Source organism: Eubalaena glacialis, chromosome 7 (assembly GCF_028564815.1).
Source record: "Eubalaena glacialis isolate mEubGla1 chromosome 7, mEubGla1.1.hap2.+ XY, whole genome shotgun sequence".
Lineage (NCBI taxonomy): Eukaryota > Metazoa > Chordata > Mammalia > Artiodactyla > Balaenidae > Eubalaena > Eubalaena glacialis.
In genome coordinates, this window is record NC_083722.1 from 23111529 (window position 1) to 23131819 (window position 20291).

Genomic DNA, 20291 nt, shown 5'->3' on the forward strand with positions numbered 1-20291 from the left:
GAGGTCCTTGCCCCTGCTTGAAATTCTCTGATAACTTCCCAGCCCACTTAGAGAGACAGGAAGGCCTCTGCAGGGCCTGCGGGGCTGACATAACCGCCCTGATTATCTCTCTGACTTCCCTCTTGCCACTTCTCCCTAAGTCCCTGTGCTTCAACCCCTCTGGTCTTGAAACTCCCTGCCCTAGCCCCTGGCATGGCTGCCCCCTTCTTGTCAGTCATGTCTCTGCTCCCTTGACATCTCAGAAAGGCCTTCCTCCACCATCCAGTCTGTTTCACTTTTGTCATACATTTTTCATCATTCGAAAGCATCTTGTTCATTTCTTTGTCAATGTGTTTATACTCCCCACTCGCCACCCACCCCTGAGCAATGTAAGCCCCATGAGGGTGGAGACATCACCTGTCTCCCCTGCACATGACTGTCATTCAATAAATGTATATTGAATGAATGGGCTCTGCTTGGGCATTTCTAGAAGCTTTCTAAAGCCCTATGCCCCTGCTTGGCTGCAGTGTCAGTTATGCACTCCCCTCTCCCACCACACTACACCTTGGTTGATGCGGCTTCTCAAGCCCAAGTAAGGGCAATGGTGACTCCAAGGCTCGCTTTATACAGTCAAAGGCAGTTTTGTAGTCGCACACAGTGGTATCTGCCCCTATAGCTAGTGGGTGGTCAGACTCACTGCCCCCGAGTTTCTGAGGGCAGAGCCAAAATTCCTTCCTCCAGCCCTCCAGCCCAGTGTTCATACCAGCTGGAGACCAGAGCATCATATGGGGCTGGTTAGGAGTTTAGCTGTCGAGTCAAATCTCTGCTTGGCTCTGCATGGGCTGGGATCATCCTCTCTGCCACTTTCTTCGTGATTCTGGGGAGTTGCTCAGCCTCTATGTGCCACAGGTTCTTTCTCTGAAAAATAGAGATGATAATTATATCCACTTCATAGAATTATTGTGAGGATTAAATGGGATAATACATGTAAAACCTTTGAAACTGTCTATAAGTATTGACTAGCCCAAAGGATATAATTACTTGCATTTGAAATGAGAATCTTAAATCAAGCAAGAAAATTTAGTAGGTATGTTCCTACTATTTACCATATTTATTGAGTTAAAATATGGCTTTCAGAAATCTCAAGGTCTGAAGAATGTTAGAGTGCTTGGAAAGAGGCCTCTAAACAAAAATACTTAAAAATATGAAGCTCCCACTGGTAAAGAGGCAAAGAATTTGTTTGAAGCTTTCATATGAAGGATACCTTGTTATCAGGGCCAGAATAAATGACTATCTCTAAAGGAAAAGCTGAAAGTTACATGAACTAAACTGGGTTTTAAGCCTATATGTCTGTTTTTCTAGCAAAGGTTTGACAAATAAATAAATGTATGCTGCTAAGAACTGACTGCTTTTGTGCTAAGACCTGGCTATGGGCTAAAAAAATAACAGGCTTCACTGTCCCTTTCAAAAGGAAAAAGAAAGGCATTTTGAATGCTAACAGCATTAACTGCCGGGTTTTAAACAGAAAGAAGGCATAGGCTGAGCCAATCTCTTATATGACTTGAGTTGTTCTTTAAAATACTTTATATTCCAACTTTAGGGACATTTATATAAACGTCTTTTTGTTCAAAAGTTAGTGAAAATATGCTGTATAGTAAACAATGAGAAATTCAACTTTTAACTTTAAAATTAAGAATTCTAAACCTTATGTGGTGAAGGTGCAGTTACCCCACAGTGTGAAGCAGAATACTATCATTACATTTTTTTAAATTATTATGGAATTTTTCAAACCTACACAAAAGTAGAGAAAATATCATGAACCACTTGGCCTCAACAATTATCAACATGTTGTTTTGTTTCACCTATTCCCTCCCCCCACTTTCTTTTTTAACTGGAGTATTTTAAAGCAGATCACAGACATGTTTTACTTTACTTGTAAATACTTCCACATGCTTTTCTAACAGATAGGGACTTTGCTTACATAACCAAAAAGCCATTATTGCACCAAGCAAAATTATTCAATATTTTCATAATATCATTTAGTACCCAGACCATATTCAAATTCCTTGATTTTCTTAAAGATATCTTTTTGCATTTGAGTTGTATGAATCCAGATGCAAACAAAGTCCATACTATCAAGAAAAAGAAAATCCCAAACTTGGACATAGACAAAATGATGACTGTGTGTCCTTTCTATGTAACACTGGAGCATTTTCCAACAGACCCATGAAAGAATTATCTCATTCTCTAGGGCGGTTTTACTTTGACTTATTATTTTAGGGTATTTAGCATATTCTTTAAGGGTAGATGTCAATTTATAGAAAAATAATATAGATACAAATGATTCTTGGTCAATAACAATGTGCATGAATATTAGTCAGCAGAGATATAAAAGATGTATGTCCAGTGCCCATGTATATTAAGTTTTTAAAAATCTTTTAGAAATAGTTCTTTTTTACTGGTCCCCTTGTTAATACTTCCTTGATAAATGCTCTTATATTTGTCTAAGACCACTGTTTTTAAGTTTTTGAAAATTATACTTTGACAATACATTGCATTTTATTATTATGTCTTTTAATCCTTATCTATAGCAATCCACCCTCCCTTTAGTTTTATACTATTAATATGTTGTAGAAAACAGTTCATTTATCCTGTAAAACGTTCTACATTTTAGATTTGCCTGATTTCCTCATAGTGTCAATTAACTTGTTTCTCTATCCCCTGTATTTCTTGTAACTGGTAGTTACATCTAGAGGCTTTATCAGATTTGGGTCCCATATTTATTTATTTATTTATTTATTTGGCTGCGTTCCGTCTTAGTTGCGGCACGTGGGATCTTTCGTTGCGGCACGCGGTCTTCTCTCTAGTTGTGGCTCACGGGCTCCAGAGCACCTGGGCTCAGTAATTGCGGCACCCAGGCTTAGTTGCCCTGCAGCATGTGGGATCTTAGTTCCACAACCAGGGATCGAACCCGCGTCCCCTCCATTGGAAAGCAGATTCTTAACCACTGGACCACCAGTGAAGTCCCTTGGGCCCCATTTTTTAAGGCAAGAAATATTCCAGAAGTGCTGCTGTGTACCTATTGCATCACACGAAGAAATATATGATCTCCACCCCACTTTGAGTGATGGCAAGTTTGATGGAAGGTTCAGATATTGTCATCCTGATTACTCCTTCCCCATGGGATTGGTTATGTATTTATTGTTTCTCAGCTCCGAAATGCACCTGAGCCACTTAAATATTTTTCCTTTGCCAGCAGGCACTGAGCATTGTCACTAGAGGGCAATAGAGAGTCATTGCAGGGAAAACGATTTTTGCTTCCTGGTTCTGGTATGCTCCTTGCCAGGCTCCTAAAGCTAGCACCTGGCTTTTCCAGCACCAGCTCCTGAAGCACAGGAAATCTCCCTACCATCCAGCTTCTGCCGTGCATGGTGGTCATCAACAAACAGCGCCAGCAGCAACCCCTCGGGAGATTTTATATTGTTCACCCTGGTGTGAACAGCTTTCTCCTGCACCCAAGAGGGTGGATTTCTGGGAAGTTCCAGAGGGCAGATTTCCAGTAAGCTCTAGATATCATATTTCCAGCAAGTTCTGCTGTGGCAGAACCACCTTGACTTCCCTCCTGTCCAGTGAGCCTCATTGGCACCTTCACTAACAAAGCCAGATCCCATCCCTTCTGTTTTCTCGAAGACTATGCCTCTGTGATGTCCCACCTCCTGTATCATTTTTTACCTTTTCACTGACTTAGTCTCATAAGCATACACACATATTATAATATCCCTCTTTAAAAAAAAAAAAACTCCTTGATACCATAAGTTTTTCAACGATTTTTGCTTAGCCAACTCCTCCCTCCATTTCTCTGCTCCCATGACTGGAAATCTTGTTTGTACTTGATTGCTTCATTTCTTTTCCTTCCTCTCAAAGACTGTGAAATATATCAAAATATATCATCTGTTGGAAAGAGTACATATAATGCATGTATATGTTTTAAAATAAGAAGAAGATAATAAAGTATACATTTGCACTCATCTCTCATTCTAGGAAATCAGATATTTCCATCATCTTTCACTGTGTGCCCCTAACGGATGTATCACTCCCTCTCTCCTCTAGAGGTAAGCATCAATGTGCTTTTCTGTGATAGTCATTAGCTTTTCTTTGTAATTGTTTTACACGTGTAGATAACCCTAAACAGTGCATTATCTAGTTTTGCCAGTTTTTGAACGTTATATACATGGAATCACACTGTATGTGTTCTGTGACTCGTTGTCTTTGTTTTTGAGATCCACCATCTTGATGCATTTAGCTTTGGCTCATTCATTTTCACTGCTGTGTAGTATTTCAAATATGAACAGTCTACATTTTTTTCTTCTCCACTCTACTGTTCCTGGAATTTGGTTTGTCTCCATCTTTTTGCTATTATGGGTAATGCTGCTATAAACATTCTCATACATGTATCCTGGCACACACCTGCAAGACTTTTTAGGGTATGTGACCAAGAGTGGAATTTCTGAGTCTTAGAATGTGCATACATGTCGTGTTACTAAGTGAGGCAAGACTATCTCCCAGGGGTTGTATTTCTTACTCTTCCTCCACTGGCAGATGAAGTTGCAATTGAACCACATCCTCAGCATCACTTGGTATTGTCAGACTTTCAACTCTTTGCCAATCTGATGTGTGTGAAATGTTATCTCATTTTAGTTTTAGCTTCCATTTGCCTAATTATTAATGAGGATGAGAATTTTTCATTTTTCCTTCTTTTTTTTGCCATTTGTATGTCTCCTTCTGTATAATGCCTCTTATGTCTTTTATCCATTTTTCTATTGGGCTGTTTTTAAATTTATCTTGTGGATTTATGGGAGATATTTGTTTTTTCATATATTCTGGGGACTAATTCTTTGTTGGTTGTATGTGTTACACATACCTTCTCAGAGTTTCTGGCTTGTCTTGATGGTGTCTTTTGATGAAGAGAAGTTCTTCATTCTAAAGTAGCCGAATTTATCATTCTTTATGTTGTGGAATCTGGGTCTAGTTTAATAAATTCTGCCCTGTCCCGAGATCACATAGATAATCTCCAGTATTATTTTATAAACATTTTAAAGTCTTGTGTTTCAAATTTAAGCCTTTAGTATACCTGCATTAATTCATTTTTATGTTTGGAGCCAGATATGGATTTGTTTCTCTTTTCTTGATGGTTATCTGATTATCCCAGGACCATCTATTGCATATGCTCTTTATCCATTTATTTATCCTCCAATACTTACTGAGCACCTACTTTGTGCTAAGTACTTTTATAGATGCTGGGGCTCCAGCAGAACAAGAGAGACAAAAATTTCAGGGGGGCTTACATTCTACTGAGGGAAGACGAATAATGGACAAAATAAATAAATCAAATATTTGTTACGTTACATGTTGATAAAGGATCCCTATGGACAGTTCACACAGAAAGGGAAACAAAATAGCCTTCAACAGGAAAAATTGCTCAACCTCACTTATAATAAAGAAGGAGCAAATAACTACACTGGGATTTTATTTTGCACCTGTCAGAATAGCAAAAGTCAAAAAGTTTGGCATACACTTGATTGGCAAGACTGTGAAGAAACAAGCCCTTTCATTTATTGCTTGTAGAATCCAACTTAGGACAAACCTTTTGAAAAACAATTGGCAATGCGTGTCAAAATTGTAGGTGTATATACTCCTAAACCCTGCAATTCCACAATTCCATTTGTTGGAATTCATCCTACAGATATGCTTATACACATGCAAAAAAATTGTACAATTTTGTTCATTGCAGTTTGTCTTAACAAAAGATTGGGAATAATCCACGCATCCATCAATTTTGGACTGGCTAAAATTTTATATACACACACACACACACATACACAGGAATACTATGCAATGAGAAACGAATCACAATGCAGGAGTTCTCTGTGTACTTTTGGTAAGATCTCCAAGATATATTGCAAGTGGGAAGAGCAAGGTGAAAAACATTGTGTATAATAGGCTAGTTTTGTGTTAAAAAAAAAAAAAAAAAAGAGGAGGGAACCAAGAATCTCTTGATATTTTCATAAACTGGAAGGTACACAAGAAACTAAAGAAGGTGGTTCCCTGTTTGGGGATGAGGCTTGAACTAGACAGATGGTGGGCGGGATTGGGAGCAAGAGCCTTCACTGTCTCTACTGTGGCAATGAGCGCTTCTTCAGACAAATGGATAAATAAGGGAATGGTGTCAGTATAATGCGGAAGCTGCATTGTGTCGCATGCAACCGTCCCAGTATGTGAATGTTTTGCTCTGAGTAGCAGCAGCTGAATGCAAAGTACCAAACATAATTGAGCAGAGCAAGCTGCGGGAATATGATGCTATAGACAATGCCATTCACCCCACCTCCTTCCTCTCCACTCAGTATGGACACATTCTCTATCTTGAAGTACTTATTAAATAATTACCCCGATCTTCATGAATTTTTAAAAAAATATTTCCTTATTTATTTGGCTGCGCCAGGTCTTAGCTGCAGCATACAGGATCTTCATTGCGGCATGTGGGATCTTCGTTGCTACATGCGAGATCCAGTTCCCTGACCAGGATCGAACCCGGGCCCCCTGCATTGACATGGTGGAGTCTTAACCACTGGACCACCAAGGAAGTCCCTTCATGAATTTTTTGAGGACGAGACTAGTAAATGCTGCTGCAGTACGATTCTACACAGGAATGGCAACAAATTTTTTTGCTGATGCACCCCTCAAAAGTGTGGAAGAAAAATGTCATTAGGCTGCCCTACAAGAGCTTTCCTAGGTGTCTTCTGCTTTAAGTAGAAATGAGACCCATTTGCAGTGATAGAAAATGATGATTTTGGTGCACTCTGTGCTCCGTGGCACAAGGTTGTATTTGGAGCTCTGTAAGCTGCTTCTCAATAAAAGAAAGAAGGTAGCGAGACAACCAAAAAAAGCCAGTGCAAAAGAAACAAACACAAAACAATGAGCCAAAGCCACCCATCATCAGCACCTACTTTTTGTGCAAAGTCTCAACTGCTTATCCTGCAACTTCTGTTGGTGACGACCCCCTGCCTTGTTTCCATAAACCACCAGCTTCCATCTTTCCTTACCCTCTCCACGTATCTTTACCTTTTTTTTCAATAACAGTAAAGTCCTTTACCTCATATTCTAATCTTTATCTATTAGCTATTTAACAAGTCTTTTAAAAACAATGCTAGTGTTTTTATTTGGATTGTTATTGACTGTTTTGTTAGTGTTAAGGTTATAAAGAAGTATAGATTCTGAGTTGTCTGCCAAAACCCTATTTTCCCCATAAACCCTGTTATTTTTGTGGTTATATATTTATACTCTTTGATTATGTGAGTCCCTTACTATTCAAAAAGTTTTAAACAAAGAAAATTAATAAACCACAGGAAGATTAAAAAACACAAAAATTATCTATACTCCCACCACAGTAGACCCCATAGCAAGATGAGGATGCCTAGTTGGAGAGTGACAACTTTCCCTTTGACCAGAGGATCAGCCTTCCTTCTGGACCAGGAACAGCTGGCAGCTGCTGTGCAAAGGGCTGTCCTGCTCCGCAGGGAGAAAGTTCATAAGGTCCAAAGCCCAGGGGCTGGCAGGTGCTGGAAGAATCTTGTTGCCAGAGACTCTGGGGAGCTTGGTCACAGACGCCCATTGTTCTGTGAGGCCTGAAGAAGGCAGGGAGACCAATGGCAGGACTTCTTTACAGTTGCTTGGATGCTTTTGTGACTTCCTGTTACTAGAGTCCCCTTCAATTTTGTTTCTTGTCTGGGAATTTGGTACAAAGTCAGGGAAAGTGCTGCCCTCAATATCCAAAGGTTAATCAGATACTGGCAGGAGGGTGAGGGCACTTTTTCTTTGCAGTTGGAGGCTGTAAGGCTAACAGTCTACCTTTTCGGGGTTGTGGAGGGTCTCTTTGGGCTCTGTCTGAATGGCTCCCAAGGAAGATACAGAGCCCTGGATTTTATCCTCACTCGAGGCCCACCCAGCCTTAACCACGTATGCAGTGTGAGCTGAACAGTTTCTTCACTGGGGACCTCTATCCATATAATATCAGTGGCTTACCTTGTGCTGAGCTTTATTCAACCCGTTGATGGCATATCGAACAATACTTTAAAGCCCCTGTGGAAGTATAGCAAAAATATATTGCATGACTTGCTAAAGAAAGAAAAACTGATCCTGTTTGGAGGACTATAGAAAAGTAGGTGTTAGCAAGGTCCAAGGCTTCGTCCCAAAGGCCAGGAGCGGTTGTAGTTTGTCCACCCCCAGTAGTAATACCACCATCTGCAGGAGTAAGTGGCCACCTCCTTGTATGAGCCTCCACAGTCCACAGTGGGAGACCAAGCACCGGAGACCTTTTCCCAAGCAAGAAACAGGCTGCAAAAACTACTCAGTTGCATGTATGTGCTACCCTTCCAGAAAAAGGAAGGATGACTCTGAGGGCAGAGCCTTAGGCCCAGAGGATGGAGCTGCCAGCCACGGAATTATTTCTGGGCCTTGAAACCAAATGGAATTTTCCCTGATGCTATTAACATTGCTTCAGACCAGTGACTCCTTTCTTCCTTCCACTTTCTCCCTTTTGGAATAGGAAACATAGCTGTTTCATATACCTGTCCCAGCACTGAATTTTGAGAGAAGGATAACTTGTTTTCTAGATTCACAGGTCCATGGTTGAAGTAGAATTTTGCCCCAGGATGAATCATACCCAGAGATCACTGATACCTGGTTTAATGATTTAGATGATGAGATTTGGGTCTTCTGAGTTGATGATATATAGATGAGATTTTGAACTTGAGTTCATGCTGTAATGGGTTGAGACTTTCAGGATGGCTGAGCTGGGGTGAATATATCTTGCACTGGGGATGGACATGAATTTTGGGGGGCCAGAGGGTGGAGTGTGGGTAGGCTGAATAATGGGCTTCAAAGATATTCATGCCCTAATCCCGAGAACCTGTGAATGTTTTCTTATATGACAAATGGAATTTTGTAGATGTGATTAAGTTAAGAATCTTGAGATGATGAGATTATCCTGGATTATCCAGGTGGGCCTTAAATGTGCTCACAAGTGTTCTTATAAGAGGGAGGCAGAATGAAATTAGACTACAGAAAAGAAGAAATAAAAAACTGGAATGATGTACTTTGAAGACAGGGGAAGGAACCACAAGCCAAGGAATCTGGCCATCCGAATCTGAAAAAGGCGAGGACATGGATCCTCCCCTCAGAGCCTCCAGAAGAAACCAGCCCTACTGACATCTTGATTTTAGTCCCATAAGACTCATCGTTATGACTGTTAACATTTGTTAAGTAGAGCACAGAGTGCTAGATGGTGAGCATGGCTCAAAAACAGACCACAAGAGAAATGGAAATAGGGAAGTTTATTATTCACAGGTGCTGGAGGAGGTACGTAGCATGCCTCAAGGGGCCACAGAGGAAGTTTAAGAGAGAGTGCAGACAGAGAGAGAAGCAGGACCTGGGGCACCTGCCTTATCTAAGGTGTGTACGGGGAATGGTTCTGGAAGTCAACGGAGACTGTTAGGGAAGTCATATCAGGAACTTACATTTGCTTGTGATTCTGTGGGCTGTTTTCTAGGGCATGTGGTTGTGTGGAGCGGGGGTAGGGTTAGTTTAAGGCCCCTGCAGGCTGCTTTGTGGTAATTTGTTACAGCACCAGTAGGAAATGAATACAGTTGGCCACCGGTTTAATGCACATATTGCTTCCTTTGGGATAGCACCCTAACCTCCTAGGGGGTCGTCTTCCAGTTGGTGCTGTAAGTGAGCCTCAAAGTAAGCCATGGCACAATTTTATGAAGCCAGCTTCTTCTAGGTGATGGGACATGTGTTAAGATCAGTGAAGTCCATGGGCATAAGTCCATTTCCACATTTCCTTTGCTGCAAAATATGTCACTTGTCAGATGCGATGCTGTATAGAATACCATGGTGATGGAGAAGGCATTCTGCAAGGTTACAGTTGTAAAGCTGGGAGAAGTGAACCAGTCACAAAAGGCAAATCCATATTGGAGTAAGTATCTGTGATGGAAAGGTTAACTCAGCAGGCCTGGGTTGCTCAAACCCTGCACATTCCCAAGAAGGGCCTGTTTTCATGACTGACCTTTGGCCAACTCCTGGGAATTGAGCTCTTAGAATGTTCTGACTGATAAAAATGTTTTGCATGATGTGGTGTAAGGCTTAAAATTATGTAATTAATATTATAAAAGTATAATGAGCTTAATATTATATGCTGCCTTGACATTGGGTAAAATTGTGGGAGCCCTGAATGGCCTAACTGCAAGTTCCCCTCCCCACTCTGTTCTTGTGGATAAGGGTCCTAGCCAAACAACCCTCCTTATCAAAGGGACCAGGCACAGTTCCTGCTTAACCCTGAGTGGTGAGTGGTGTCAGGTTCCTGACAGCCTGAAGAATTATTCAAACAAGCCAATCACATCCTCCTCCAAGAACCAGGGGTCACTCAGCTTCTTGATACTACAAAGCTGGCCTCCCACAGAACCTAGTTGCTGAAAGTGTTACCAGATGCAACCCCTTTGTGCCCCTGCGTGGTGTACCATGGGGTACTTTGCCTTTGCACACAATCTTTGAAAGCAAGACTTTAACTGCATCTACCCTTCTCCAGAAGAACAGGTATGATATTACATTGATGACACCCTCCTCTGAGAAGATTCATTTGACACACTCATTCAGGACATAGAAACAAAGGAGCTCACAAAAAAGGGATGGCCCCACACGTAGTACAGGACCCTGCCAACCACCTCTGTTCAATTCCTAAAAATTATTCAGCAGGTCAAGGGCTGCTCCAGCCCCTACACACTGTTAAGAAACCTTTGACCCTCTTGCCATCCACAATGCTAATAAAAGCCCAACCTTTTGATCTTTTGGGGGGATTCTGTAAACAACTTATTCCTCATTTACAAATTTTACTTAATCTCACTTTTGCTGTTACCTGCAAATCAACCCACCGTGAATTTGCCCGTCTCCAACCAAAGGCTACAAGAGGCACTCTTATTGGTTTCTCCAGAGACTCCTTCACTGTAGAGGATTTAGTAACCTCCTCTCATACCTCCTGGAGTCTCTGGACTACCCATGTTTGCTATAAGTTGTTCATTGGTTTCTGAAGCAAAAAATTGCCTTCCTTGGTTCTGTGCTATATATCATTAGAGGAGCAGCTGCTAACTGCTTATTGTGTGCTTCTGGAAACAGAAACTTTCACAGGCCCTGTATCTGTGACCCTTTGTACCCAGCTGCCCATTATGCTTTGGATCATGAAAGCACCCCACAGCCCAGCATAGCTACTCAGGCCTCCTTGCTATAGGATGGAGCCAAACCTGGACCCTTTGGCATACTTACCTGCAGGAGGGGATGGCCTCCCCTGTCCCCAGTCCCTTGCCAGATTTCTTGGTGCTAGAGGAAGTCCTCTCTCCCAGACCTCTTGGCTACCTGGGATGCCCCTTGGGATCAACCAAGTGAACAGCAATGGGAGTTTATACAATTTGCAGATGGTATCATCACCATAATACATAAAGGAGCTCAGTGGAACATTTTTGATTTTTATCCCTTAACCAGGATGTCCCTAATAAAGGAGAGGACCCAAGGGTCAGAACAATTGGCCACACTTCTGGCAGTCATCTTAGCACTGAATGCCTGGCTAGCAAATGGCCACATCTGTACTTTTTTACAAACTCTTGGGCCATTGCCTAAGAGTTTCCCCCTTTGGGGTAAATAATTCTGGGAATCTCTTGCCTCACAGATACCCAAAATATAAACTGAGGTAACAGATGTCTCTACACATACTAAGGCCCCAATACAAGTTTCCCTCCCAACTCTGCTCCTGCAAATAAAGTCCTCTAGTCAAACAGACTTTCTTATCAAAAGAGTCTGGGCATAGTTCCTGCTTATCCCTGAACAGTGTGTTTCAGTTCCTTGCCAGCCTGCAGAATTATTCAAACAAGCCAATCACATTCTCCCACAAAAACCAGGGGGCACCTCACCCTCTTGATACTACATAGTCTGCCTCCCACAGCCACTGGTTGGTCCCTGTTCCCAAATGCACCCTCTGTATGTGGCTCTGCGTGGTGTGCAGTGTTCTCTTCCCTGGGGTGTGAGTAAATGTGACTATTAAACTGCTGTTGAACTCATTTGACTCTTGTTGGTACACCTTGGCCAGGTCCTTAAGCTCTTTGAGGATAAATATCTTTCTTCCCTTAGCAGGTCCACAATTCTCCAACTCAGTATTTTTGACAGCCATAGTTATTGATCTAATGGCCAGGAGGAAAGGTTAGCCCTTGGTCCTGAGAGGAGTACATATTATGTCGCAAGGCAGAGGTCACTGTGTCATCTTTTAGTAAGGGGGCATGTATTAGTTTCTGAGGGCTGCGGTAACAAATCACCACAAACTAGGTAGCTTAAAACAACAAATGTCTTCTCTCATAGTTCTGAAGGCCAAAATCAGAGCAAAATCAATGTACCGGCAGAGGTCACTCTCCCCAGAGGCTCTAGGAGAGATTCTGTTCCTTGTCTATTCCAGCTTCTATTGACTCTAGGCATTCCTTGAATTGTGACTGTATTACTTTAAGTTCTGCCTCTGTTTTCACATTGCCTCTTCCTTTTCTCCGTGTGTCTCTTATAAGGACATTTGGATTGAATCTAGGGTCCACCCTGGTAGTCCAGGATGGTCTCATCTCAAGATACTTAGTTACAACTGCAAAGACCCTGTTTCCAAATAAGTTAACCTTCACAGGTTCTGGGGATTCAAACGTACACATATCTTTTGGGGGGGCCACCATTCAACCCACCACTGGGGAGGACAGCCCATAACAGGAAGGAGTGGGCCACTTCTCTAGGCCAAGAAAATGCAGAGGAATCTGAGTAGTCAAGTCTTTATCTGGCTTTGGTGTCAGGGTAATGCTGGCCTCATAGACCTAATAACCTGTCTGGCCTAGAAGCAGTTAAGATGTAAATTCCATGCAAAAATGTTTTTTCACAACTACTATGATCTTTGTCATCTTTTGTGCTCCTATTTGGTTTTGGGATTCAGATTTGTTCCCACTGATTGGTTAGTTATATGTGACATTGCACTTTGCCAACATACATGCCTAGTCTGAGGTAAAAAATTATGGGTGCCTGGCATCACACAAAGAGTTGGTAAGGCCTTACACATTCCTCTAGGGAAAATATAGAAGAATTCTGGGATACCAGTGGATATGGCTGTCCAGATCGGTGGAGCTCCAGTGGTCCACGACCTCTCCAAAAGGCTACGGTGTGGGGTGGGGTGGAGCACTAGCTCCCATTTCTTGGTGTGGAAATAATAACCAACATTCTATAGGGCATTTTGCTTTGCAGAGTGAGTTTCATTTATTTACCTGATCTCACTGAATCCTTTCTGCACTCCTCTGGGATGTGGGGGTTATTATTATTATCTGCCTTTTATGGGGGTGATGGTGGTGGTGGTAGGGAGCTTCATGGCTGGGTTAAGGCCAACTGATGCCCTAAGATCAGCTCTGCAGTGGTGCCTCCTTGGCCTTTCCATGGTTTAACATAACATCTTAAGAATACTGAGTCCTCCAAGCCATTAATATATTTCACCATTTATTTAGATCTTCTTTGATTTCTTCCATGTTTTTTTTAATTTTTAGCTTACAGCATAGAGATCTTACAGATATTTTGTAAGATTTATACCTAAGTACTTCACGTTTTATGGTATTGTTGTAAATGATACTGTTTTTTTAAATTTCAATCTTCAGTAGTTTATTTATTTATGTGTATTAACAAACAATTTTTAAAATATTGACCTTGTATCCTGTGGCTTTGTTAAACTCATTTATTAGTTCTGCTCCTTTTTGTAGACTCTTTGGCATTTCTTTTTCTTCCCCCAAACTCTATTGAGATATAATTGGTACATAATGTTGTGTAAGTTAAAAATGTACAACATGTTGATTTGAAACACATATACTACGATATGATTACCACCATTGTGTTAGCTAACACCTCCATCGCATCACATAATTACCGTTTATTTTTTGTGGTGAGAACATTTAAGATCTACTCTCTTAGCAGTTTTCAATTATACAATACAGTGCTGTTAACTATAAGAACAATGCAATGCATTAGGTTCTCAGAAGTTGTTCACCTAATAACTGGAAGCTTGTACTCTTTGACCAATATCTTCCCAACTCCCCCACTCTCCTAGCCCCTGGTAACCACAATTCTACTCTCTATTTCTGTGAGTTGTTTTTCTTTTAGAGTCCACATAAGTGATATCATATAGTATTTCTCTTTCTGTGTCTGATTTATTTTAACTTAGCACTATGCCTCAGGGTCCATCCAGGTTGTCACAAATGGCAGAATTTCCATCTTTCTCATGGCTGAATAATATTCCATTATATAGATATAGATATATCATATCTTCTTTATCCATTCATTCATAGATGGACTTGTAAGTTGTTTCCATATCTTGGCTATTGTGAATAATGCTGCAATGAACACGGGAGTGCAGATATCTTTCTGATATCCTGTTTTTATTTCCTTTGAATATATACTCAAAAATGGGATTGCTGGATCATATGGTAGTGCTATTTTTAATTGTTTGAGAAATCTAAAAAAAAACCAAACTCATAGATATGAAGAACAGATTGGTGGTTGCCAGAGGTGGGGGTGGGGGTGGGCAAGATGGGTGAAGGTGGTCAAAAGGTACAAACTTCCAGTAACAAGACAAATAAGTTCTAGAGATGTATTATACAGCATGGTGACAAAAACGTGTATTCTGCTGCTGTTGGATGTCTGTTAGTTCCATTTAGACTAAAGTACGGTTCAAGTCCAACGTTTTCTTGTTGATTTTCTGTCTGGATGATCTGTCCATTGCTTGAAGTGGAGTGTTGAAGTTCCCTGCTGTTACTGTATTGCTGTCTATTTCTCCCTTCAGATCTGTTAGTATTTGCTTAATATATTTAGGTGCTCTGGTGTTGGGTGCATATATATATATTTTTTTAATATATTTTTATTTATTTATTTATTTTGGCTGTGCTGGGTCTTAGTTGAGGCATGCGGGATCTTTTTTAGTTGCGGCATGTGGGCTCATAGTTGGGGCATGTGGACTTCTTAGTTGCGGCATGCGGACTCTTAGTTGCAACATGCACATGGGATCTAGTTCCCCGACCAAGGATCGAACCCGGACCCCCTACATTGGGAGCGTGGAGTCTTACACACTGGACCACAAGGGAAGTCCCTGGTGCATATATATTTATAATTGTTATATCTTCTTGATGAGTTGACCCCTTTATTATTATATAATGACCTTCTTTGTCTATTGTTATTGTTTTTAGCTTAAAGTCTATTTTATCTGATATAAGTAAAGCTACCTTCGCTCTCGTTTTCCACTTGCATGGAATATCTTTCTCCATCCCTTCACTTTAAGCCTATGAGTGTCCTTAAAGCTGAAAGTGAGTATCTTGTAGGCACCTTATAGTTGGATCTTTTTTTAATCCATCTAGCCACTCTGTGACTTTTGACTGAAGAATTCAATACGTTTACATTTAGAGTAATCATTGATATGTAAAGACTTACTAATACCATCTTATTGATTTCTTTCTGGCTGTTTTGTAGTTCCCTTTTTTTCCTGTCTTGCTGCCTTCCTTTGTGAATTGGTGATTTTCTGTGGTGGTATGCTCTGATTTTCTTCTCTTTGTCTTTTGTGAATCTACTGTAAGTTTTTTTTGCTTTGTAGTTACCATGAGGCTTACATAAAGCCTCTTATTAGATGTATCAGCATGCAAAAACTTAATTTCACTAGCATGCAAAAACTCTGCCCTTTTACTTCTCACCCATTTATACTTCTAATGTCAAAATTTGCCTCTTTTTATATTGTATATTCATTAAAAATTATAGTAGCTATAGTTATTTTTAGTACTCTTGTCCTTTAACCATTATACTATAGTTAAGTGGTTAACACACCATCATATTACAGTAACAGAGTTTTCTGAATTTGACTGTATACTTACCTTTACCTGTGTGTTGTATATATATGTATGTTTTCATGTTACTAATTAGCATCTTTTCATTTCAGCTTGAAGAACTCCTTTTAGCATGTCTTGTAAGGCAGATCTAGGGGTGATGAACTCCCTCAGTTTTTGTTTGTCTGTTAAAGTCTTTATTTCTCCTTAATAAAGGACAACTGTGTCAGATAGAGAATTCTTGGTTGGCAATTTTTTTCTTTCAGCACTTTGAATATATCATCCCACTCTTTCCTGGCCTGTAGGATTTCTGCTAAGAAATCCACTGATAGGAGGGAGGGGCAACATGGCGGAAGAGTAAGACGCGGAGATCACCTTCCTCCCCACAGATACATGAGAAATACATCTACACGTGGAACTGCTCCTACAGAACACCCACTGAACACTGGCAGAAGACGTCAGACCTCCCAAAAGGCAAGAAAATCCCCACGTACTTGGGTAGGGCAAAAGAAAAAAGAAATAACAGAGACAAAAGAATAGGGAGGGGACCTGCACCAGTGGGAGGGAGCTGTGAAGGAGGAAAGGTTTCCACACACTAGGAAGCCCCTTCGTGGGCAGAGACTGCGGGTAGCAGAGGGGGGAAGCTTCGGAGCCACGGAGGAGAGCGCAGCCACATTGGTGCGGAGGGCAAAGCGGAGATTCCCGCACAGAGGAGCGGTGCCGACCAGCACTCACCAGCCCGAGAGGCTTGTCTGCTCAGCCACCGGGGCGGGCGGGGCCTGGGAGCTGGGGCTCGGGCTTCGGTGCTAGCCGGGAGGGAGTCCGGGAAAAAGACTGCAGCTGCCAAAGAGGCGGGAGAATTTTTCTTGCCTCTTTGTTTCGCGGCGCGCAAGGAGAGGGGATTCAGAGCGCCGCCTGAACGAGCTCCAGAGACGGGCGCGAGCCGCGGCTATCAGCGCGGATCCCACAGCAACAGGGACGCAGAGGGAAAAACGGAGAGATTCCCGCACAGAGGCTCGGCGCCGAGCAGCACTCACCAGCCCGAGAGGCTTGTCTGCTCACCCGCCGGGGCGGGCGGGGGCTGGGAGCTGAGGCGCGGGCTTCGGTCGGATCCCAGGGAGAGGACTGGGGTTGGCTGCGTGAACACAGCCTGAAGGGTCTAGCGCACCACAACTAGCCGGGAGGGTGCACGAGAAAAAGTCTGCAGCTGCCGAAGAGGCAGGAGACTTTTTCTTGCCTCTTTGTTTCGCGGCGTGCAAGGAGAGGGGATTCAGAGCGCCACTTAAACGAACTCCAGAGACGGGCGCGAGCCGCGGCTATCAGCGCGGACCCCAGAGACGGGCATGAGACGCTAAGGCTGCTGCTGCCGCCACCAAACAGCCTGTGGGCGAGCACAGGTCATTCTCCACACCGCCCCTCCCAGGAGCCTGTGCAGCCCGCCACGGCCAGGCTCCCGTAATCCGGGGACAACTTCCCCGGGAGAGCGCACGGCGCGCCTCAGGCTGCTGCAACGTCACGCCGGCTTCTGCCGCCGCAGGCTCGCCCCGCCTCCTCCATACCGCTCCCTCCCCCCGGCCTGACTGAGCCAGAACCCCCGAATCAGCTGCTCCTTTAACCCCGTTCTGTCTGGGCGGGGAACAGACGCCCTCAGGGGACCTACATGCAGAGGCGGGTCCAAATCCAAAGCTGAACCCCGGGAGCTGTACGAACAAAGAAGAGAAAGGGAAATCTCTCCCAGCAGCCTCAGAAGCAGCGGATTAAAGCTCCACAAACAACTTGATGTGCCTGCATCTGTTGAATACCTGAATAGACAACGAATCATCCCAAATTTAGGAGATGGACTTTGGGAGCAGGATATATTAACTTTTCCCCTTTTCCTTTTTTTTGTGAGTATAGATGTGTATGCTTCTGGGTGAGATTTTGTCTGTATAGCTTTGCTCTCACCGTTAGTCCTAGGGTTAGGTCCGTCCGTTTTTTGTTTTTTTTTTTTGGCTTAAAAAAAAATTTTTTTTTCCCTAATAAATGTTTTCTTAATAATTTTTTCCTTATTTTCTATTTTTAAAAAAAAATTTTAATAAGTTTTTTCATATTTTTTATTTTAAAAAATTAAAAAATTTTTTTTCTTAATAAATTTTTTCTAAATAATTTTTTTCTTATTTTTAGTATAAAAAATTAATAAATCTATTTTTAAAAATTAAAAAAAAATTTTTTTTTCTTAATAAATTTACTCTTAATAATTTTTTTTTCTTATTTTTTTATTATAATTGCTTTATTTTATTTTATTTTATCCTCTTTTTTTTCTGTCTTTCCATTTTTTCTCTCTTTTATTCTGAGCCGTGTGGATGAAAGGCTCTTGGTGCTCCAGCCAGGCATCAGGGCTGTGCCTCTGAGGTGGGAGAGCCAACTTCAGGACACTGGTCCACAAGAGACCTCCCAGCTCCACGTAATACCAAACGGCGAAAATCTCTCACAGATCTCCATCTCAACATCAAGACCCAGCTTCACTCAACGACCAGCAAGCTACAGTGCTGGACACCCTATGCCAAACAACTAGCAAGAGAGGAACACAGCCCCATCCATTAACAGAGAGGCTGCCTAAAATCATAATAAGGCCACAGACACCCCAAAACACACCACCAGACGTGGACGAACCCACCAGAAAGACAACATCCAGCCTCATCCACCAGAACACAGGCACTAGTTCCCTCCACCAGGAAACCTACACAACCCACTGAACCAACCTTAGCCACTGGGGACAGATACCAAAAACAACGGGAACTACGAACCTGCAGCCTGTGAAAAGGAGACCCCAAACACAGTAAGATAAGCAAAATGAGAAGACAGAAAAACACACAGCAGATGAAGGAGCAGGGTCAAAACACACCAGACCTAACAAATGAAGAGGAAATAGGTAGTCTACCTGAAAAAGAATTCAGAATAATGATAGTAAGGATGATCCAAAGTCTTGGAAATAGAATAGACAAAATGCAAGAAACATTTAACAAGGACGTAGAAGAACTAAAGAGGAACCAAGAAACGATGACAAGCACAATAAATGAAATTAAAAATACTCTAGATGGGATCAATAGCAGAATAACTGAGGCAGAAGAACGGATAAGTGACCTGGAAGATAAAATGGTAGAAATAACTACTGCAGACCAGAATAAAGAAAAAAGAATGAAAAGAACTGAGGACAGTCTCAGAGACCTCTGGGACAACATTAAACGCACCAACATTCGAATTATAGGGGTCCCAGAAGAAGAAGAGAAAAAGAAAGGGACTGAGAAAATATTTGAAGAGATTATAGTTGAAAACTTCCCTAATATGGGAAAGGAAATAGTTAATCAAGTCCTGGAAGCACAGAGAGTCCCATACAGGATAAATCCAAGGAGAAACACACCAAGACACATATTAATCAAACTATCAAAAATTAAATATAAAGAAAACATATTAAAAGCAGCAAGGGAAAAACAACAGATAACACACAAGGGCATCCCCATAAGGTTAACAGCTGATCTTTCAGCAGAAACGCTGCAAGCCAGAAGGGAGTGGCAGGATATACTTAAAGTGATGAAGGAGAAAAACCTACAACCAAGATTACTCTACCCAGCAAGGATCTCATTCAGATTTGATGGAGAAATTAAAACCTTTACAGACAAGCAAAAGCTGAGAGAGTTCAGCACCACCAAACCAGCTTTACAACAAATGCTAAAGGAACTTCTCTAGGCAAGAAACACAAGAGAAGGAAAACACCTACAATAACAAACCCAAAACATTTAAGAAAATGGGAATAGGAACATACATATCGATAATTACCTTAAATGTAAATGGATTAAATGCTCCCACCAAAAGACACAGACTGGCTGAATGGATACAAAAACAAGACCCATATATATGCTGTCTACAAGAGACCCACTTCAGACCTAGAGACACATACAGACTGAAAGTGAGGGGATGGAAAAAGATATTCCATGCAAATGGAAATCAAAAGAAAGCTGGAGTAGCAATTCTCATATCAGACAAAATAGACTTTAAAATAAAGACAATTACAAGAGACAAAGACGGACACTATATAATGATCAAGGGATCGATCCAAGAGGAAGGTATAACAATTGTAAATATTTATGCACCCAACATAGGAGCACCTCAATACATAAGGCAAATACTAACAGCCATAAAAGGGGAAATCGACAGTAACACAATCATAGTAGGGGACTTTAACACCCCACTTTCACCAATGGACAGATCATCCAAAATGAAAATAAATAAGGAAACACAAGCTTTAAATGATACATTAAACAAGATGGACTTAATTGATATTTATAGGACATTCCACCCAAA

General features: G+C 41.7%; 1 pseudogene; it reads left to right on the forward strand.

Moving 5' to 3' along the window:
- The first annotated feature begins 8855 nt into the window (after window positions 1–8855).
- The window catches only part of LOC133095670 (tripartite motif-containing protein 26-like), a 63179-nt pseudogene continuing 51743 nt past the window's right edge, over window positions 8856–20291 (forward strand).